Genomic DNA, 20,695 nt, shown 5'->3' on the forward strand with positions numbered 1-20,695 from the left:
TGATCGTCGACCAGAGGCTCATACACCTCACCCCACGTATGTTTCCCTGCCATAGATCACATTCTTGGATTTCTGGTGGAGACCATTTCTTGGTCAAAAATCTGTAGGTGTTAGCCTTCGGTATTATTGAAAATGGTCGTTCATGGCTATTTTCATCAAAAATGGGGGTTGTGTGTCCATTTATATCCGACCAGAGGCTCATACATCTCACCCCACATATCTTTCCTTGCCATAGATCACATTCTTGGATTTCTTGTGTAGACCATTTCTTGGTAAAAAATCTGTACGTGTTAGCCTTCGGTTTTATTGAAAATGGTCGTTCATGGCTATTTTCGACAAAAATAGGGGTTGTGTGGCCATTTATCATCGACCAGAGGCTCGTACACCTCGCCCCACATATGTTTCCTTGCCATACATCACATTCTTGGATTTCTGGTGGAGACCATTTTTGGTAAAAAAATCCGTAGGTGTTAGCCTTCGGTTTTATTGAAAATGGTCGTTCATGGCTATTTTCGACAAAAATGGGGGTTGTGTGGCCATTTATCATCGACCAGAGGCTCGTACACCTCACCCCACATATGTTTCCTTGCCATAGATCACATTCTTGGATTTCTAGTGGAAACCATTTCTTGGACAAAAATCCGTACGTGTTAACCTTCGGTATTATTGAAAATGGTCGTTCATGGCAATTTTCGACAAAATGGGGGTTGTGTGGCCATTGATCATCGACCAGAGGCTCGTACACCTCACCCCACAAATGTTTCCTAGCCATAGATCACATTCTTGGATTTCTGGTGGAGACCATTTCTTGGTCAAAAATCCGTACGTGTTAGCCTTCGTTATTATTGAAAATGGTCGTTCATGGCTATTTTCGACAAAAATGGGGGTTGTGTGCCATTGATCATCGACCAATGGCTCGTACACCTCACCCCACATATGTTTCCTTGCCATAGTTCACATGCTTGGATTTCTGGTGGAGTCCATTTCTTGGTCAAAAATCCGTAGGTGTTAGCCTTCGATATAATTGAAAATGGTCGTTCATGGCTATTTTCGACAAAAATGGGGGTTCTATGGCCATTGATCATCGACCAGAGGCACATACACCTCACCCCACATATGTTTCAATGCCATAGATCACATTCTTGGATTTCTGGGGGTGACCATTTCTTGGTCAAAAATCCGTAGGTGTTAGCCTTCGGTATTATTGAAAATGGTCATTCATGGCTATTTTCGACAAAACATGGGGGTTGTGTGGGCATTGATCATCGACCAGAGGCTCGTACAACTCACCCCACATATGTTTCCTAGCCATAGATCACATTCTTGGATTTCTGGTGGAGACCATTTCTTGGTCAAAAATCCGTACGTGTTAGCCTTCGGTATTATTGAAAATGGTCGTTCATGGCTATTTTCGACAAAAATGGGGGTTGTGTGGCCATTGATCATCGAACAGAGGATCGTACGCCTCACCCCACATATGTTTCCTTGCCATAGATCACATTCTTGGATTTCTAGTGGAGACAATTTCTTGGTCAAAAATCCGTACGTGTTAGCCTTCGGTATCATTGAAAATGGTCGTTCATGGCTATTTTCGACAAAATGGGGGTTCTGTGGCCATTAATTTTCGATCAGAGGCTCGTACACCTCACCCCACATATGTTTCCTTACCATAGATCACATTCTTGTATTTCTGGTGGAGACCATTTCTTGGGCAAAAATACGAATGTGTTAGCCTTCGGTATTATTGAAAATGGTCATTCATGGCTATTTTCGAAAAAAATGGGGGTTGTGTGGCCATTTATCTTCGACCAGAGGCTCATACACCTCACTATACATATGTTTCCTTTCCATAGATCACATTATTGGATTTATGGTGGAGACCATTTCTTGGTCAAAAATCCGTAGGTGTTAGCCTTCAGTGTCATTGAAAATAGTCGTTCATGGCTATTTTCGACAAAAATGGGGGTTGTGTGGCCATTGATAATCGACTAGAGGCTCGTACACCTCACCCCACATATGTTTCCTTACCATAGATCACATTCTTGGATTTCTGGTGGAGACCATTTCTTGGGCAAAAATCCGAATGTGTTAGCCTTCGGTATTATTGAAAATGGTCGTTCATGGCTATTTTCATCAAAAATGGGGGTTGTGTGTCCATTTATCATCGACCAGAGCCTCGTACACCTCCCCCCACATATGTTTCCTTGCCATAGATCACATTCTTGGATTTCTGGTGGAGACCATTTCTTGGTCAAAAATCCGTACGTGGTAGCCTTCGGTATTATTGAAAATGGTCGTTCATGGCTATTGTCGACAAAATGGGGGTTCTGTGGCCATTAATCATCGATCAGAGGCTCGTACACCTCACCCCACATATGTTTCCTTACCATAGATCACATTCTTGGATTTCTGGTGGAGACCATTACTTGGGCAAATATCCGAATGTGTTAGCCTTCGGTATTATTGAAAATGGTCATTCATGACTATTTTCGACAAAAATGGGGTTGTGTGGCCATTTATCTTCGACCAGAGGCTCATACACCTCACTATACATATGTTTCCTTGCCATAGATCACATTATTGGATTTATGGTGGAGACCATTTCTTGGTCAAAAATCCGTAGGTGTTAGTCTTCAGTGTCATTGAAAATAGTCGTTCATGGCTATTTTCGACAAATATGGGGGTCGTGTGGCCATTGATAATCGACTAGAGGCTCGTACACCTCACCCCACATATGTTTCCTTACCATAGATCACATTCTTGGCTTTCTGTTGGAGACCATTTCTTGGGCAAAAATCCGAATGTGTTAGCCTTCGGTATTATAGAAAATGGACGTTCATGGCTATTTTCATCAAAAATGGGGGCCGTGTGTCCATTTATCATCGACCAGAGGCTCGTACACCTCCCCCCACATATGTTTCCTTGCCATTGATCACATTCTTGGATTTCTGGTGGAGACCATTTCATGGTCAAAAATCCGTACTTTTTAGCCTTCGGTATTATTGAAAATGGTCGTTCATGGCTATTTTCGACAAAATGGGGGTTGTGTGTCCATTTATCATCGACCAGAGGCTCGTACACCTCCCCCCACATATGTTTCCTTGCCATAGATCACATTCTTGGATTTCTGGTGGAGACCATTTCTTGGTCAAAAATCCGTACGTGTTAGCCTTCGGTATTATTGAAAATGGTCGTTCATGGCTATTTTCGACAAAATGGGGGTTCTGTGGCCATTAATCATTGATCAGAGGCTCGTACACCTCACCCCACATATGTTTCCTTACCATAGATCACATTCTTGGATTTCTGGTGGAGACCATTTGTTGGGCAAATATCCGAATGTGTTAGCCTTCGGTATTATTGAAAATGGTCATTCATGGCTATTTTCGACAAAAATGGGGTTGTGTGGCCATTTATCTTCGACCAGAGGCTCATACACCTCACTATACATATGTTTCCTTGCCATAAATCACATTATTGGATTTATGGTGGAGACCATTTCTAGGTCAAAAATCCGTAGGTGTTAGTCTTCAGTGTCATTGAAAATAGTCGTTCCTGGCTATTTTCGACAAATATGGGGGTTGTGTGGCCATTGATAATCGACTAGAGGCTCGTACACCTCACCCCACATATGTTTCCTTACCATAGATCACATTCTTGGCTTTCTGGTGGAGGCCATTTCTTGGGAAAAAATCCGAATGTGTTAGCCTTCGGTATTATAGAAAATGGACGTTCATGGCTATTTTCATCAAAAATGGGGGTCGTGTGTCCATTTATCATCGACCAGAGGCTCGTACACCTCCCCCCACATATGTTTCCTTGCCATAGATCACATTCTTGGATTTCTGGTGGAGACCATTTCTTGGTCAAAAATCCGTACGTGTTAGCCTTCGGTATTATTGAAAATGGTCGTTCATGGCTATTTTCGACAAAATGGGGGTTCTGCGGCCATTAATCATCGATCAGAGGCTCGTACACCTCACCCCACATATGTTTCCTTACCATAGATCACATTCTTGGATTTCTGGTGGAGACCATTTCTTGGGCAAAAATCCGAATGTGTTAGCCTTCGGTATTATTGAAAATGGTCATTCATGGCTATTTTCGACAAAAATGGGGTTGTGTGGCCATTTATCTTCGACCAGAGGTTCATACACCTTACTATACATATGTTTCCTTGCCAAAGATCACATTCTTGGATTTATGGTGGAGACCATTTCTTGGTCAAAAATCCGTAGGTGTTAGCCTTCAGTGTTATTGAAAATAGTCGTTCATGGCTATTTTCGACAAAAATGGGGGTTGTGTGGCCATTGATAATCGACTAGAGGCTCGTACACCTCACCCCACATATGTTTCCTTGACTTAGATCACATTCTTGGATTTCTGGTGGAGTCCATTTCTTGGTCAAACATCCGTAGGTGTTAGCCTTCGGTATTATTGAAAATGGCCGTTCATGGCTATTATCGACAAAAATGGGAGTTCTGTGGCCATTTGTCATCGACCAGAGGCTCGTACACCTCACCCCACATATGTTTCATTGCCATAGATCACATTCTTGGATTTCTCGTGGAGACCATTTTTTGGTCAAAAATCCGTACGTGTTAGCCTTCGGTATTATTGAAAATGGTCGTTCATGGCTATTTTCGACAAAAATAGGGGTTGTGTGGCCATTGATCATCGACCAGAGGCTCGTACACCTCACCCCACATATGTTTCAATGCCATAGATCACATTCTTTGATTTCTGGTGGAGACCATTTCTTGGTCAAAAATCCGTAGGTGTTAGCCTTCGGTGTTATTGAAAATGGTCGTTCATGGCTATTTTCGACAAAAATGGGGGTTGTGTGGGCATTTATCATCGACCAGAGGCTCGTACACCTCACCCCACATATGTTTCCTAGCCATAGATCACATTCTTGGATTTCTGGTGGAGACCATTTCTTGGTCAAAAATCTGTACGTGTTAGCCTTCGGTATTATTGAAAATGGTCGTTCATGGCTATTTTCGACAAAAATGGTCAATCCGAGATTCAGGCCCAGAAAACAAACCACTGACCGACCAATTCAAGAAAAGAAGGACTCTTGAATTCAAAGCAGGATGTGGAAGCTGAAGGAAGGCCCAATTCCTCACAGAGCAAGCTTCACCTTATGTTTTTTCTTCAACCGAAACTACCTCCAAACTCGGGCATAAACGTTTGTTTAGGCCATCCCTCCAACAAAGTCATCAGTCATATGTTCTATGAAAGGAGAATCCCAGTAAAGCCAGATGATCAGCAAAGTTGTTCAGCTTGTGTCAGGCCAAGGCACACCGGATCCAGAGACCTAATCTACGATAGAATCACTCTAGGGTTTGATCCTCATAAATACACATCGATTCACTCATATCACTATGAACATGCGCATAGGAAAAGGGAGAGGACAGAGCTCTCCATTCCTTCTTTGAGAGAAGAGATTGTTGAGAAATCCACTGTGAGAAGGCAGGGACAGGCTAACTGGTTGGTCAAGGGCTACGACTCAGCTTAAGAAAGCAGCACACTGGACCTACATGCGGGCCATCTGAGAAAGAAGAAGACGCATCTGAAAATACGAAATACCAAAAAGAAAGTAACTAAGAGAAGCAGTCCGGACTCCCATCCCAGAAACAAATCCGATCGGAATTCCTACTCCTGCGTATTGCCTCTCACAAAGTACGAGTTTAGACCAAGAGATGAGGGTTCTTCCTTTCTGCCACTCCGTCCAAACCACTCACATGCTTCTTTGTTGTACTGTCTATACTCCTGCCGTAGCCTTTATGCATTAGTTTCTTCGAACCTTCTCTTTATTCTGGGTGAAGTAGCTCTCTAGAGTAATAATAAGGGGCTGGCTTTCCTAAGAGTTATTTATAAGTCAAAGTTTAAATTATAAGTAAAGTAAAAGTTGTAGTCACTCTTGTGCTTGTAGACTCTTGACAAAGGTTTCTTTCCATTGACTAGTGAGATGACAGGGCAGGAAATCCTGGTAGGTGAATCACTGAAAGGAAGATTTCTATCACTACAATGAAATTTGTAAGCCCATCTTATTAGCTTATGTCATTCTTCCAAGTAATAAGCCAGCTTTTAACGCCTAAAGTATACCTTGAGTCTTTTTACCTATGGGCAAGCAAGCCCTTTTTCCATACAAAACTCATGTTCCGTAGGACAGAAAGAAACTGACGGGAAATACAGCACGGATTATAGGGAGTTATACTGCTATTTCTATTCAGCCGTAGACCTTAAATCTTAATTGGAACCCTTAAGAGCCCCTTTTTTGAGTCTCAACTCACCCACATCGCCAATGGAGGAGAAGTGCTTGTGGGTGGCCAATCCCTGGCATGCATTTCCACGAAATGGAATAGAATGCTTAATAGGCAGGCCCCTCCTTTCATGTTAACATACGTCTAAGATTTTAAGTTCGAATCGTTGGTGCATAGATTTGTATCGCATTTGCTAGTTAGTCTTATGTTACCTGACCTGACAGAGCTCAGTGGCTTGCTTTAGAGAGTAGAGGATCGCTTAAAATATTGCATTTCCGCATAGATGGACTCATGGGTAATCCAATCCCCTGACAGAAGTGGCTTCTTCTCCTTGTCAATGACTTTATACACCCATTCTCACCCGTGCTTGCCGGTGAAGCTACCCTTATGGAATAAGTTGACAGGAATGATACGTGCACGCCTAACAGTAGTCGATTCTAATCATTGTCTTGTACCCAACATGCATGAAGAAAGAGTTTAATAGCATTTAAATAGTTGTACAAACACTTCGTGCTTGTGGCCTCTGGAAGCAGATCTACGAGACAGAAATGAAATGATTGAGAGAGAGAAGCCCTAGTAATTCAATGTGACCAGCCAGCACCTATTGGTTGGGATTACTCAAGGTATACCAAAAAGGTTGAGTGTCTCCTCGCCATTCATTTTGGAATGCCATCTAGGCGAGCAATAGTTCTCCGTTTCCTTCGTAATATTTGGCCGAACCCTGAAAGAAATATATAGGGCCCAAAATCATAAGATTCTCTGGAATCTCCACTGTTGCCTGACCCGAGCAAGTAGTAAGCTACTGTAGCGAGCACTGACTAGTTTCAGAGAGTCAAAAATCCAAGAATGTGATCTATGGCAAGGAAACATATGTGGGGTGAGGTGTACGAGCCTCTGGTCAATGATCAATGGCCACACAACCCCCATTATTTTTGTCGAAAATAGCTATGAACGACCATTTTCAATAATACCGAAGGCTAACACGTACGGATTTTTCACCAAGAAATGGACTACAATAGAAATCCAAGAATGCAATCTATGGAACGGAAACATACGTGGGGTGAGGTGTTCGAGCCTCTGGTCGATGATCAATGGCAACACAACCCCCATTTTTGTCGAAAATAGCCATGAACGGCCATTTTCAATAATACCGAAGGCTAACACATACGGATTTTTGACCAAGAAATGGTCTCCACTAGAAATCCAAAAACACGATCTATGGCAAGGAAACATATGTGGGGTGAGGTGTACGAGCCTCTGGTCGATGATCAATGGCAACACAACGCCATTTTTGTCGAAAATAGCCATGAACGACCATTTTCAATGATACAGAAGGCTAACACCTACGGATTTTTGACCAAGAAATGGTCTCCACCAGAAATCCAAGAATGTCATCTATGTCAAGGAAACATATGTGGGTGAGGTGTACGAGCCTCTAGTCGATTATCAATGGCCACACAACCCCCATTTTTGTCAAAAATATTTTCAATGACACCGAAGGCTAACACCTACGGATTTTTGACCAAGAAATGGTCTCCACCAGAAATCCAAGAATGTGATCTATAGCAAGAAAACATATGTGGGGTGAAGTGTTCGAGCCTCTTGTCGATGATCAATGGCCACACAACCCCCATTTTTGTCGAAAATAGCCACGAACGACCATTTTCAAGGACACTAAAGGCTAACACCTACGGATTTTTAACCAAGAAATGGTCTCCACCATTAATCCAAGAATATGATCTATGGGGCAACGAAACATATGTGGGGTGAGGTGTATGAGCCTCTGGTTGATGATCAATGGCCACACAACCCCCATTTTTGTCGAAAATAGCCATGAACGACTGTTTTCAATAATACCGAAGGCTAACACCTACGGATTTTGACCAAGAAATGGTCTCCACCATAAATCCAAGAATGTGATCTATGGCAAGGAAACATATGTGGGGTGAGGTGTACGAGCCTCTGGTCGACGATCAACGGCCACACAACCCCCATTTTTGTCGAAAATAGCCATGAACGACCATTTTCAATGACACTGAAGGCTAACACCTACGAATTTTTGACCAAAAATGGTCTCCACCATAATTCCAAGAATCTGATATATGGCAACGAAATATATGTGGGGTGAGGTGTACGAGCCTCTGGTCGATGATCAATGGCCACACAACCCCCATTTTTGTCAAAAATAGCCATGAACGACCATTTTCAATAATATCGAGGGCTACCTACGGATTTTTGGCCAAGAAATTGTCTCCACCAGAAATCCAAGAATGTGATCTATGGAATGGAAACATATGTGGGGTGAGGTGTACGAGCCTCTGGTCGATGATCAATGGCCACACAACCCCCATTTTTGTTGAAAATAGCCATGAACGACCATTTTCAATAATACCGAAGGCTAACACCTACGGATTTTTGACCAAGAAATGGTCTCCACTAGAAATCCAAGAATGCGATCTATGGCAAGAAAACATATGTGGGGTGAGGTATACGAGCCTCTGGTCGATGATCAATGGCAACACAACCCCCATTTTTGTCGAAAATAGCCATGAACGACCATTTTCAATAATACCGAAGGCTAACACCTACGGATTTTTGACCAAGAAATGGTCTCCACTAGAAATCCAAGAACACGATCTATGGCAAGGAAACATATGTGGGGTGAGGTGTACGAGCCTCTGGTCGATGATCAATGGCAACACAACCCCCATTTTTGTCGAAAATAGCCATGAACGACCATTTTCAATAATACAGAAGGCTAACACCTACGGATTTTTGACCAAGAAATGGTCCGCACCAGAAATCCAAGAATATGATCTATGACAAGGAAACATATGTGGGGTGAGGTGTACGAACCTCTGGTCGATGATAAATGGCCACACAACCCCATTTTTGTCAAAAATAGCCATGAACGACCATTTTCAATAATACCGAAGGCTAACACCTACGGATTTTTGACCAAGAAATGGTCTCCACCAGAAATCCAAGAATGTGATCTATGGCAAGAAAACATATGTGGGGTGAAGTGTTCGAGCCTCTTATCGATGATCAATGGCCACACAACCGCCATTTTTGTCGAAAATAGCCACGAATGACCATTTTCAAGGACACTGAAGGCTAACACCTACGGATTTTGACCAAGAAATGGTCTCCACCATAAATCCAAGAATATGATCTATGGCAATGAAACATATGTGGGGTCAGGTGTATGAGCCTCTGGTCGATGATCAATGGCCACACAACCCCCATTTTTGTCGAAAATAGCCATGAACGACTATTTTCAATAATACTGAAGGCTAACACCTACGGATTTTTGACCAAGAAATGGTCTATACTAGAAATCGAAGAATGTGATCTATGGCAAGTAAACGTATGTGCGGTGAGGTGTATGAGCCTCTGGTCTATGATCAATGGCCACACAACCCCCATTTTTGTCGAAAATAGCCATGAACGACCATTTTTAATAATACAGAAGGCTAACACGTACGGATTTTTGACCAAGAAATGGTTTCCTCCAGAAATCCAAGAATGTGATCTAAGGCTAGGATACATATGTGGGGTGAGGTGTATGAGCCTCTGGTCGATGATCAATGGCCACACAACCCCCATTTTGTTGAAAATAGCCATGAACGACCATTTTCAATAATACCGAATGTTAACACGTACGGATTTTTGTCCAAGAAATCGTCTCCACCAGAAATCCAAGAATATGATCTATGGCAACGAACCTATGGTCGATGATAAATGGCACACAACCCCATTTTTGTCGAAAATAGCCATGAACGACCATTTTCAATAATACCGAAGGCTAACACCTACGGATTTTTGACCAATAAATGGTCTCCACCAGAAATCCAAGAATGTGATCTATGGCAAGAAAACATATGTGGGGTGAAGTGTTCGTGCCTCTAGTCGATGATCAATGGCCACACAACCCCCATTTTTGTCGAAAATAGCCATGAACGACCATTTTCAATTATACCGAAGGCTAACACCTACGAATTTTGGACCAAGAAATGGTCTCCACCAGAAATCGAAGAATGTGATATATGGCAAGTAAACATATGTGGAGTGAGGTGTAAGAGCCTCTGGTCGATGATCAATGGCCACACAACCCCCATTTTTGTCGAAAAATAGCCATGAACGACCATTTTCAATAATACAGAAGGCTAACACGCACGGATTTTTGACCAAGAAATGGTCTCCACCAGAAATCCAAGAATGTGATATATGGATAGGAAACATATGTGGGGTGAGGTGTATGAGCCTCTAGTCAATGATCAATGGCCACACAACCCCCATTTTGTTGAAAATAGCCATGAACGACCATTTTCAATAATACCGAAGGTTAACACGTATGGATTTTTGTCCAAGAAATGGTCTCCACTAGAAATCCAAGAATGTGATCTATGGAAAGGAAACATATGTGGGGTGAGGTGTACGAGCCTCTGGTTGATGATAAATGGCCACACAACCCCCATTTTTGTCGAAAATAGCCATGAACGACCATTTTCAATAATACCGAAGGTTAACACGTATGGATTTTTGTCCAAGAAATGGTCTCCACTAGAAATCCAAGAATGTGATCTATGAAAAGGAAACATATGTGGGGTGAGGTGTACGAGCCTCTGGTTGATGATAAATGGCCACACAACCCCCATTTTTGTCGAAAATAGCCATGAACGACCATTTTCAATAATACCGAAGGCTAACACCTACGGATTTTTGACCAAGAAATGGTCTCCACCAGAAATCCAAGAATGTGATCTATGGCAAGAAAACATATGTGGGGTGAAGTGTTCGAGCCTCTTATCGATGATCAATGGCCACACAACCGCCATTTTTGTCGAAAATAGCCACGAACGACCATTTTCAAGGACACTGAAGGCTAACACCTACGGATTTTGACCAAGAAATGGTCTCCACCATAAATCCAAGAATATGATCTATGGCAATGAAACATATGTGGGGTCAGGTGTATGAGCCTCTGGTCGATGATCAATGGCCACACAACCCCCATTTTTGTCGAAAATAGCCATGAACGACTATTTTCAATAATACTGAAGGCTAACACCTACGGATTTTTGACCAAGAAATGGTCTACACTACAAATCGAAGAATGTGATCTATGGCAAGTAAACATATGTGCGGTGAGGTGTATGAGCCTCTGGTCTATGATCAATGGCCACACAACCCCCATTTTTGTCGAAAATAGCCATGAACGACCATTTTTAATAATACAGAAGGCTAACACGTACGGATTTTTGACCAAGAAATGGTCTCCTCCAGAAATCCAAGAATGTGATCTAAGGCTAGGATACATATGTGGGGTGAGGTGTATGAGCCTCTGGTCGATGATCAATGGCCACACAACCCCATTTTGTTGAAAATAGCCATGAACGACCATTTTCAATAATACCGAATGTTAACACGTACGGATTTTTGTCCAAGAAATCGTCTCCACCAGAAATCCAAGAATATGATCTATGGCAACGAACCTATGGTCGATGATAAATGGCACACAACCCCATTTTTGTCGAAAATAGCCATGAACGACCATTTTCAATAATACCGAAGGCTAACACCTACGGATTTTTGACCAATAAATGGTCTCCACCAGAAATCCAAGAATGTGATCTATGGCAAGAAAACATATGTGGGGTGAAGTGTTCGTGCCTCTAGTCGATGATCAATGGCCACACAACTCCCATTTTTGTCGAAAATAGCCATGAACGACCATTTTCAATTATACCGAAGGCTAACACCTACGAATTTTGGACCAAGAAATGGTCTCCACCAGAAATCGAAGAATGTGATATATGGCAAGTAAACATATGTGGAGTGAGGTGTAAGAGCCTCTGGTCGATGATCAATGGCCACACAACCCCCATTTTTGTCGAAAAATAGCCATGAACGACCATTTTCAATAATACAGAAGGCTATCACGCACGGATTTTTGACCAAGAAATGGTCTCCACCAGAAATCCAAGAATGTGATATATGGATAGGAAACATATGTGGGGTGAGGTGTATGAGCCTCTAGTCAATGATCAATGGCCACACAACCCCCATTTTGTTGAAAATAGCCATGAACGACCATTTTCAATAATACCGAAGGTTAACACGTATGGATTTTTGTCCAAGAAATGGTCTCCACTAGAAATCCAAGAATGTGATCTATGGAAAGGAAACATATGTGGGGTGAGGTGTACGAGCCTCTGGTTGATGATAAATGGCCACACAACCCCCATTTTTGTCAAAAATAGCCATGAACGACCATTTTCAATAATACCGAAGGTTAACACGTATGGATTTTTGTCCAAGAAATGGTCTCCACTAGAAATCCAAGAATGTGATCTATGGAAAGGAAACATATGTGGGGTGAGGTGTACGAGCCTCTGGTTGATGATAAATGGCCACACAACCCCCATTTTTGTCGAAAATAGCCATGAACGACCATTTTCAATAATTCCGAAGGCTAACACCTACGAATTTTTGACCAAGAAATCGTCTCCACCAGAAATCCAAGAATGTGATATATGGCAAGGAAACATATGCTGGGTGAGGTGTACGAGCCTCTGGTCGATGATCAATGGCCACACAACTCCCATTTTTGTCGAAAATAGCCATGAACGACCATTTTCAATAATACTGAAGCATAATACGTACAGATTTTTGACCAAGAAATGGTCTCCATGAGAAATCCAAGAATGTGATCTATGGCAAGGAAACATATGTGGGTTGAGGTGTACGAGCCTTTGGTCGATGATCAATGGCCAAACAACCCCCATTTTTGTCGAAAATAGCCATGAACGACCATTTTCAGTAATACCGAAGGATAACACCTACAGATTTTTGACCAAGAAATGGTCTCCACCAGAAATCCAAGAATGTGATCTATGGCAAGGAAACATATGTGCGGTGAGGTGTACGAGCCTCTGGTCGATGATCAATGGCAACACAACCCCCGTTTTTGTCGAAAATAGCCATGGACGACCATTTTCAATAATACCGAAGGCTAACACCTACGGATTTTTCACCAAGAAATGGTCTCCACCAAAAATCCAAGAATGTGATATATGGCAAGGAAACATATGTGGGGTGATGTGGCTCAATGATCAATGGCCACACAACCCCCATTTTTTTGTCGAAAATAGCCATGAACGACCATTTTCAATAATACTGAAGGCTAACACCTACGGATTTTTGGCCAAGAAATGGTCACCGCCATAAATCCAAGAATGTGATCTATGGCAAGGAAACATATGTGGGGTTAGGTGTACGAGCCTCTGGTCGATGATCAATGGCCACACAACCCCCATTTTTGTCGAAACTAGCCATGAACGAAAAAGGGGGTTGTGTGGCCATTGATCGTCGACCAGAGGCACATACACCTCACCCCACATATGTTTCCTTGCCATAGATCATATTCTTGGATTTCTAGTGGAGACCATTTCTTGGTCAAAAATCCATAGGTGTTAGCCTTCGGTATTATTGAAAATGGTCGTTCATGGCTATTTTCGACAAACATGGGGGTTGTGTGGCCATTGATCATCGACCAGAGGCTCGTACACCTCACCCCACATATGTTTCCTTGCCATAGATCACATTCTTGGATTTATGGTGGAGACCATTTCTTGGTCAAAAATCCGTAGGTGTTAGCCTTCGGTATTATTGAAAATGGTCGTTCATGGCTATTTTCGATAAAAAAGGGGGTTGTGTGGCCATTGATCATCAACCAGAGGCTCGTGCACCTCACCCCACATATGTTTCCTTGCCATAGATCACATTCTTGGATTTCTGGTGGAGACCATTTCATGGGCAAAAATCCGATCACATTCTTGGATTTATGGTGGAGACCATTTCTTGGTCAAAAATCTGTAGGTGTTAGCCTTCAGTGTCATTGAATATGGTCGTTCATGGCTATTTTTGACAAAAATGGGGGTTGTGTGGCCATTGATCATCGACAAGAGGCTCGTACACCTCACCCCACATATGTTTCGTTGCCATAGATCACATTCTTGGATTTATGGTGGAGACCATTTCTTGGTCAAAAATTCATAGGTGTTAGCCTTTAGTGTCATTGAAAATGGTCGTTATTGGCTATTTTCGACAAAAATGGGGGTTGTGTGGCCATTGATCATCGACCAGAGGCTCGTACACCTCACCCCACATATGTTTCCTTGCCAAAGATCACATTCTTGGATTTATGGTGAAGACCATTTCTTGGTCAAAATCCGTAGGTGTTAGCCTTCGGTATTATTGAAAATGGTCGTTCATGGCTATTTTCGACAAAAATGGGGTTTGTGTGGCCATTGATCATCGACCAGAGGCTCGTACACCTGACCCCACATATGTTTCCTTGCCATAGATCACATTCTTGGATTTATGGTGGAGACCATTTCTTGGTCAAAAATCTGTATGTGTTAGCCTTTGGTATTATTGAAAATGTCGTTCATGGCTATTTGCGACAAAAATGGGGGTTGTGTGGCCATTGATCATCGACCAGAGGCTCGTACACCTCACCCCACATATGTTTCCTTGCCATAGATCACATTCTTGGATTTCTGGTGGAGACCATTTCGTGTTCAAAAATCCGTAGGTGTTAGCCTTCGGTATTATTGAAAATGGCCGTTCATGGCTATTTTTGACAAAAATGGGGGTTGTGTTGCCATTGATCATCGACCAGAGGCTCGTACACCTCACCCCACATCTATTTCCTTGCCATCGATCACATTCTTGGATTTCTAGTGGAGACCATTTCATGGGCAAAAATCCGATCACATTCTTGGATTTATGGTGGAGACCATTTCTTGGTCAAAATCCGTAGGTGTTAGCCTTCAGTGTCATTGAATATGGTCGTTCATGGCTATTTTTGACAAAAATGGGGGTTGTGTGGCCATTGATGATCGACCAGAGGCTCGTACACCTCACCCCACAAATGTTTCGTTGCCATAGATCACATTCTTGGATTTATGGTGGATACCATTTCTTGGTCAAAAATTCGTAGGTGTTAGCCTTCAGAGTAATTGAAAATGGTCGTTCTTTGCTATTTTCGACAAAAATGGGGGTTGTGTGGCCATTGATCATCGACTAGAGCCTTGTACACCTCACCCCACATATGTTTCCTTGCCAAAGATCACATTCTTGGATTTATGGTGGAGACCATTTCTTGGTCAAAATCCGTAGGTGTTAGCCTTCGGTATTATTGAAAATGGTCGATCATGGCTATTTTCGACAAAAATGGGGGTTGTGTGGCCATTGATCATCGACAAGAGGCTCGTACACCTCACCCCACATATGTTTCCTTGCCATAGATCAAATTCTTGGATTTATGGTGGAGACCATTTCTTGGTCAAAAATCTGTAGGTGTTAGCCTTTGGTATTATTGAAAATGTCGTTCATGGCTATTTTCGACAAAAATGGGGGTTGTGTGGCCATTGATCATCGACCAGAGGCTCGTACACCTCACCCCACATATGTTTCCTTGCCATAGATCACATTCTTGGATTTCTGGTGGAGACCATTTTGTGTTCAAAAATCCGTAGGTGTTAGCCTTCGGTATTATTGAAAATGGTCGTTCATGGCTATTTTCGACAAAAATGGGGGTTGTGTTTCCATTGTTCATCGACCAGAGGCTCGTACACCTCACCCCACATCTGTTTCCTTGCCATAGATCACATTCTTGGATTTCTGGTGGAGACCATTTCATGGGCAAAAATCCGATCACATTTTTGGATTTATGGTGGAGACCATTTCTTGGTCAAAAATCCGTAGGTGTTAGCCTTCAGTGTCATTGAATATGGTCGTTCATGGCTATTTTTGACAAAAATGGGGGTTGTGTGCCCATTGATGATCGACCAGAGGCTCGTACACCTCACCCCACATATGTTTCGTTGCCATAGATCACATTCTTGTATTTATGGTGGAGACCATTTCTTGGTCAAAAATTCGTAGGTGTTAGCCTTCAGAGTGATTGAAAATGGTCGTTCTTGGGTATTTTCGACAAAAATGGGGGTTGTGTGGCCATTGATCATCGACCAGAGCCTTGTACACCTCACCCCACATATGTTTCCTTACCAAAGATCACATTCTTGGATTTATGGTGGAGACCATTTCTTGGTAAAAAATTCGTAGGTGTTAGCCTTCGGTATTATTGAAAATGGTCGTTCATGGCTATTTTCGACAAAAATGGGGGTTGTGTGGCCATTGATCATTGACGAGAGGCTCGTACACCTCACCCCACATATGTTTCCTTGCCATAGATCACATTCTTGGATTTATGGTGGAGACCATTTCTTGGTAAAAAATTCGTAGGTGTTAGCCTTCGGTATTATTGAAAATGGTCGTTCATGGCTATTTTCTACAAAAATGGGGGTTGTGTGGCCATTGATCATCGACCAAAGGCTCGTACACCTCACCCCACATATTTTTCCTTGCCATAGATCACATTCTTGGATTTCTGGTGGAGACCATTTCTTGGGCAAAAATCCGATCACATTCTTGGATCTATGGTGGAGACCATTTCTTGGTAAAAAATCCGTAGGTGTTCGCCTTCAGTGTCATTGAATATGGTCGTTCATGGCTATTTTCGACAAAAATGGGGGTTGTGTGGCCATTGATCATCGACCAGAGGCTCGTACACCTCACCCCACATATGTTTCCTTGCCATAGATCACATTCTTGGATTTCTGGTGGTGACCATTTCTTGGGCAAAAATCTGATCACATTCTTGGATTTATGGTGGAGACCATTTCTTGGTCAATATTCCGTAGGTGTTAGCCTTCAATGTCATTGAATATGGTCGTTCATGGCTATTTTGATAAAAATGGGGGTTGTGTGGCCATTGATCATCGACCAGAGGCTTGTACACCTCACCCCACACATGTTTTGTTGCCATAGATCACATTCTTGGATTTATGGTGGAGACCTTTTCTTGGTCAAAAATTCGAAGGTGTTAGCCTTCAGTGTCATTGAAATTGGTTGGTCTTGGCTATTTTCGATAAAAATGGGGGTTGTGTGGCCATTGATCATCGACCAGAGGCTTGTACAAGTCATCCCACATATGTTTCCTTGCCAAAGATCACATTCTTTGATTTATGGTGGAGACCATTTCTTGGTCAAAAATCTGTAGGTGTTAGCCTTCGGTTATATTGAAAATAGTCGTTCATGGCTATTTTCGAAAAATAGGGGTTGTGTGGCCATTGATCATCGACCAGAGGCTCGTACACCACACCCCACAAATGTTTCCTTGCCATAGATCACATTCTTTGATTTATGGTGGAGACCATTTCTTGGTCAAAAATCTGTAGGTGTTAGCCTTCGGTTATATTGAAAATAGTCGTTCATGGCTATTTTCGAAAAATAGGGGTTGTGTGGCCATTGATCATCGACCAGAGGCTCGTACACCACACCCCACAAATGTTTCCTTGCCATAGATCACATTCTTGGATTTATGGTGGAGACCATTTCTTGGTCAAAAATTCGTAGGTGTTAGCCATTGGTATTATTGAAAATGGTCGTTCATGGCTATTTTCGACAAAAATGGGGGTTGTGTGGCCATTGATCATCGACCAGAGGCTCATACACCTCACCCCACATACGTTTCCTTGCCATAGATCACATTCTTGGATTTCTGGTGGAGACCATTTCTTGGGCAAAAATCCGTAGGTGTTAGCCTTCGGTATTATTTAAAATGGTCGTTCATGGCGATTTTCATCAAAAATGGGGGTTGTGTGGCCATTTATCATCAACCAAAGGCTCGTACACCTCACCCCACATATGTTTCCTTGCCATGGATCACATTATTGGATTTCTGGTGGGGACCATTTCTTGGTCAAAAATTCGTACGTGTTAGCCTTCGGTATTATTGAAAATGGTCGTTCATGGCTATTTTCGACAAAATGGGATTGTGTGGCCATTGATCATCGACCAAAGGCTCGTACACATCACCCCACATATGTTTCCTTGCCATAGATTGCATTCTTTGATTTCTAGAGGAGACCATTTCTTGGCCAAAAATTCGAATGTGTTAGCCTTCGGTATTATTGAAAATGGTCGTTCATGGCTATTTTCGACAAAAATGGGGGTTGTGTGGCCATTGATCATCGACCAGAGGCTCGTACACCTCACCCCACATATGTTTCCTTGCCATAGATCACATTATTGGATTTCTGGTGGAGACCATTTCTTGGTCAAAAATTCGTACGTGTTAGCCTTCGGTATTATTGAAAATGGTCGTTCATGGCTATTTTCGACAAAATGGGGATTGTGTGGCCATTGATCATCGACCAGAGGCTCGTACACCTCACCCCACATATGTTTCCTTGCCATCGATTGCATTCTTGGATTTCTGGTGGTGACCATTTCTTGGGCAAAAATCCGAATGTGTTAGCCTTCGGTATTATTGAAAATGGTCATTCTTGGCTATTTTCGACAAAAATTAGGGTTGTGTGGCCATTGAACTTCGACCAGAGGCTCATACACCTCACTACACATATGTTTCCTTGCCATAGATCACATTCTTGGATTTATGGTGGAGACCATTTTTTGGTCAAAAATCCGTAGGTGTTAACCTTCAGTGTCATTGAAAATGGTCGTTCATGGCAATTTTCGATAAAAATGGGGGTTGTGTGCCATTGATCATCGACCAGAGGCTCGTATACTTCACCCCACATATGTTTTCATGCCATAGATAACATTCTTGGATTTCTGGTGGAGACCATTTCTTGGTCAAAAATCCGTAGGTGTTAGCCTTCGGTATTATTGAAAATGGTCGTTCATGGCTATTTTCGACAAGAATGGGGGTTGTGTGGCCATTCATCATCGACCAGAGGCTCGTACACCTCACCCCACATATGTTTCCTTGCCATAGATCACATTCTTGGATTTATGGTGGAGACCATTTCTTGGGCAAAAATCCGTAGGTGTTAGCCTTCGGTATTATTGAAAATGGTCGTTCATGGCTATTTTCGACAAGAATGGGGGTTGTGTGGCCATTTATCATCGACCAGAGACTCGTACACCTCACCCCACATATGTTTCCGTGCCATAGATCACATTCTTGGATTTATGGTGGAGACCATTTCTTGGTCAAAAATTCGTAGGTGTTAGCATTCAGTGTCATTGAAAATAGTCGTTCATGGCTATTTTCGACAAAAATGGGGGTTGTGTGGCCATTTATCGTCGACCAGAGGCTCGTACACCTCACCCCACATATGTTTTCTTGCCAAAGATCACATTCTTGGATTTATGGTGGAGACCATTTCTTGGTCAAAAATCAGTAGGTGTTAGCCTTAAGTATTATTGAAAATGGTCGTTCATGGCCATTTTTGACAAAAATGGGGGTTGTGTGGCCATTGATATTCGACCAGAGGCTCATAAACCTCACCCCACATATGTTTCCTTGCCATAGATCACATTCTTGGATTTATGGTGGAGACCATTTATTGGTCAAAAATCCGAATGTGTTAGCCTTCGGTATTATTGAAAATGGTTGTTCATGGCCATTTTCGACAAAAATGGGGGTTGTCTGGCCGTTGATATTCGACAAGAGGCTCATACACCACACTACACACATGTTTCATTGCTATAGATCACATTCTTGGATTTATGGTGGACACCATTTCTTGGTCAAAAATCCGTAGGTGTTAGCCTTCAGTGTCATTGAAAATGGTCGTTCATGGCTATTTTCGACAAAAATGGGGGTTGTGTGGCCATTGAAAATCGACCAGAGGCTCATACACATCACCCCACATATGTTTCCTTGCCATAGATCACATTCTTGGATTTCTGGTGGAGACCATTTCTTGGTCAAAAATTTGTAGGTGTTAGCCTTCTGTATTATTAAAAATTGTCGTTCATGGCTATTTTCGACAAAAATGGGGGTTGTGTGGCATTGGTCATCGACCAGAGGCTCATACACCTCACCCCACATATGTTTCCTTGCCATCATAGATCACATTCTTGGATTTCTAGTGGAGACCATTTCTTGTTCAAAAATCTGTACGTGTTAGCCTTCAGTATTATTGAAAATGGTCGTTCATGGCTATTTTCGACAAAAATGGGGGTTGTGTGGCCATTGATCATCGACCAAAGGCTCGTACACCTCACCGCACATATGTTTTCTTGCCATAGATTACATTCTTGGATTTCTGGTGGAGACCATTTCTTGGTCAAAAATCCGTAGGTGTTAGCCTTCGGTATTATTGAAAATGGTCATTCGTGGCTATTTTCGACAAAAATGGGGGTTGTGTGGCCATTGATCATCGACCAGAGGCTCGTACACCTCACCCCACATATGTTTCCTGGCCATAGATAACATTCTTGGATTTCTGGTGGAGACCATTTCTTGGTCAAAAATCCGTACGTGTTAGCCTTCAGTATTATTGAAAATGGTCGTTCATGGCTATTTTCGACAGAAATGG

This window comes from Zea mays, chromosome 5 (assembly GCF_902167145.1).
Source record: "Zea mays cultivar B73 chromosome 5, Zm-B73-REFERENCE-NAM-5.0, whole genome shotgun sequence".
NCBI classification, from domain to species: Eukaryota; Viridiplantae; Streptophyta; class Magnoliopsida; order Poales; family Poaceae; genus Zea; species Zea mays.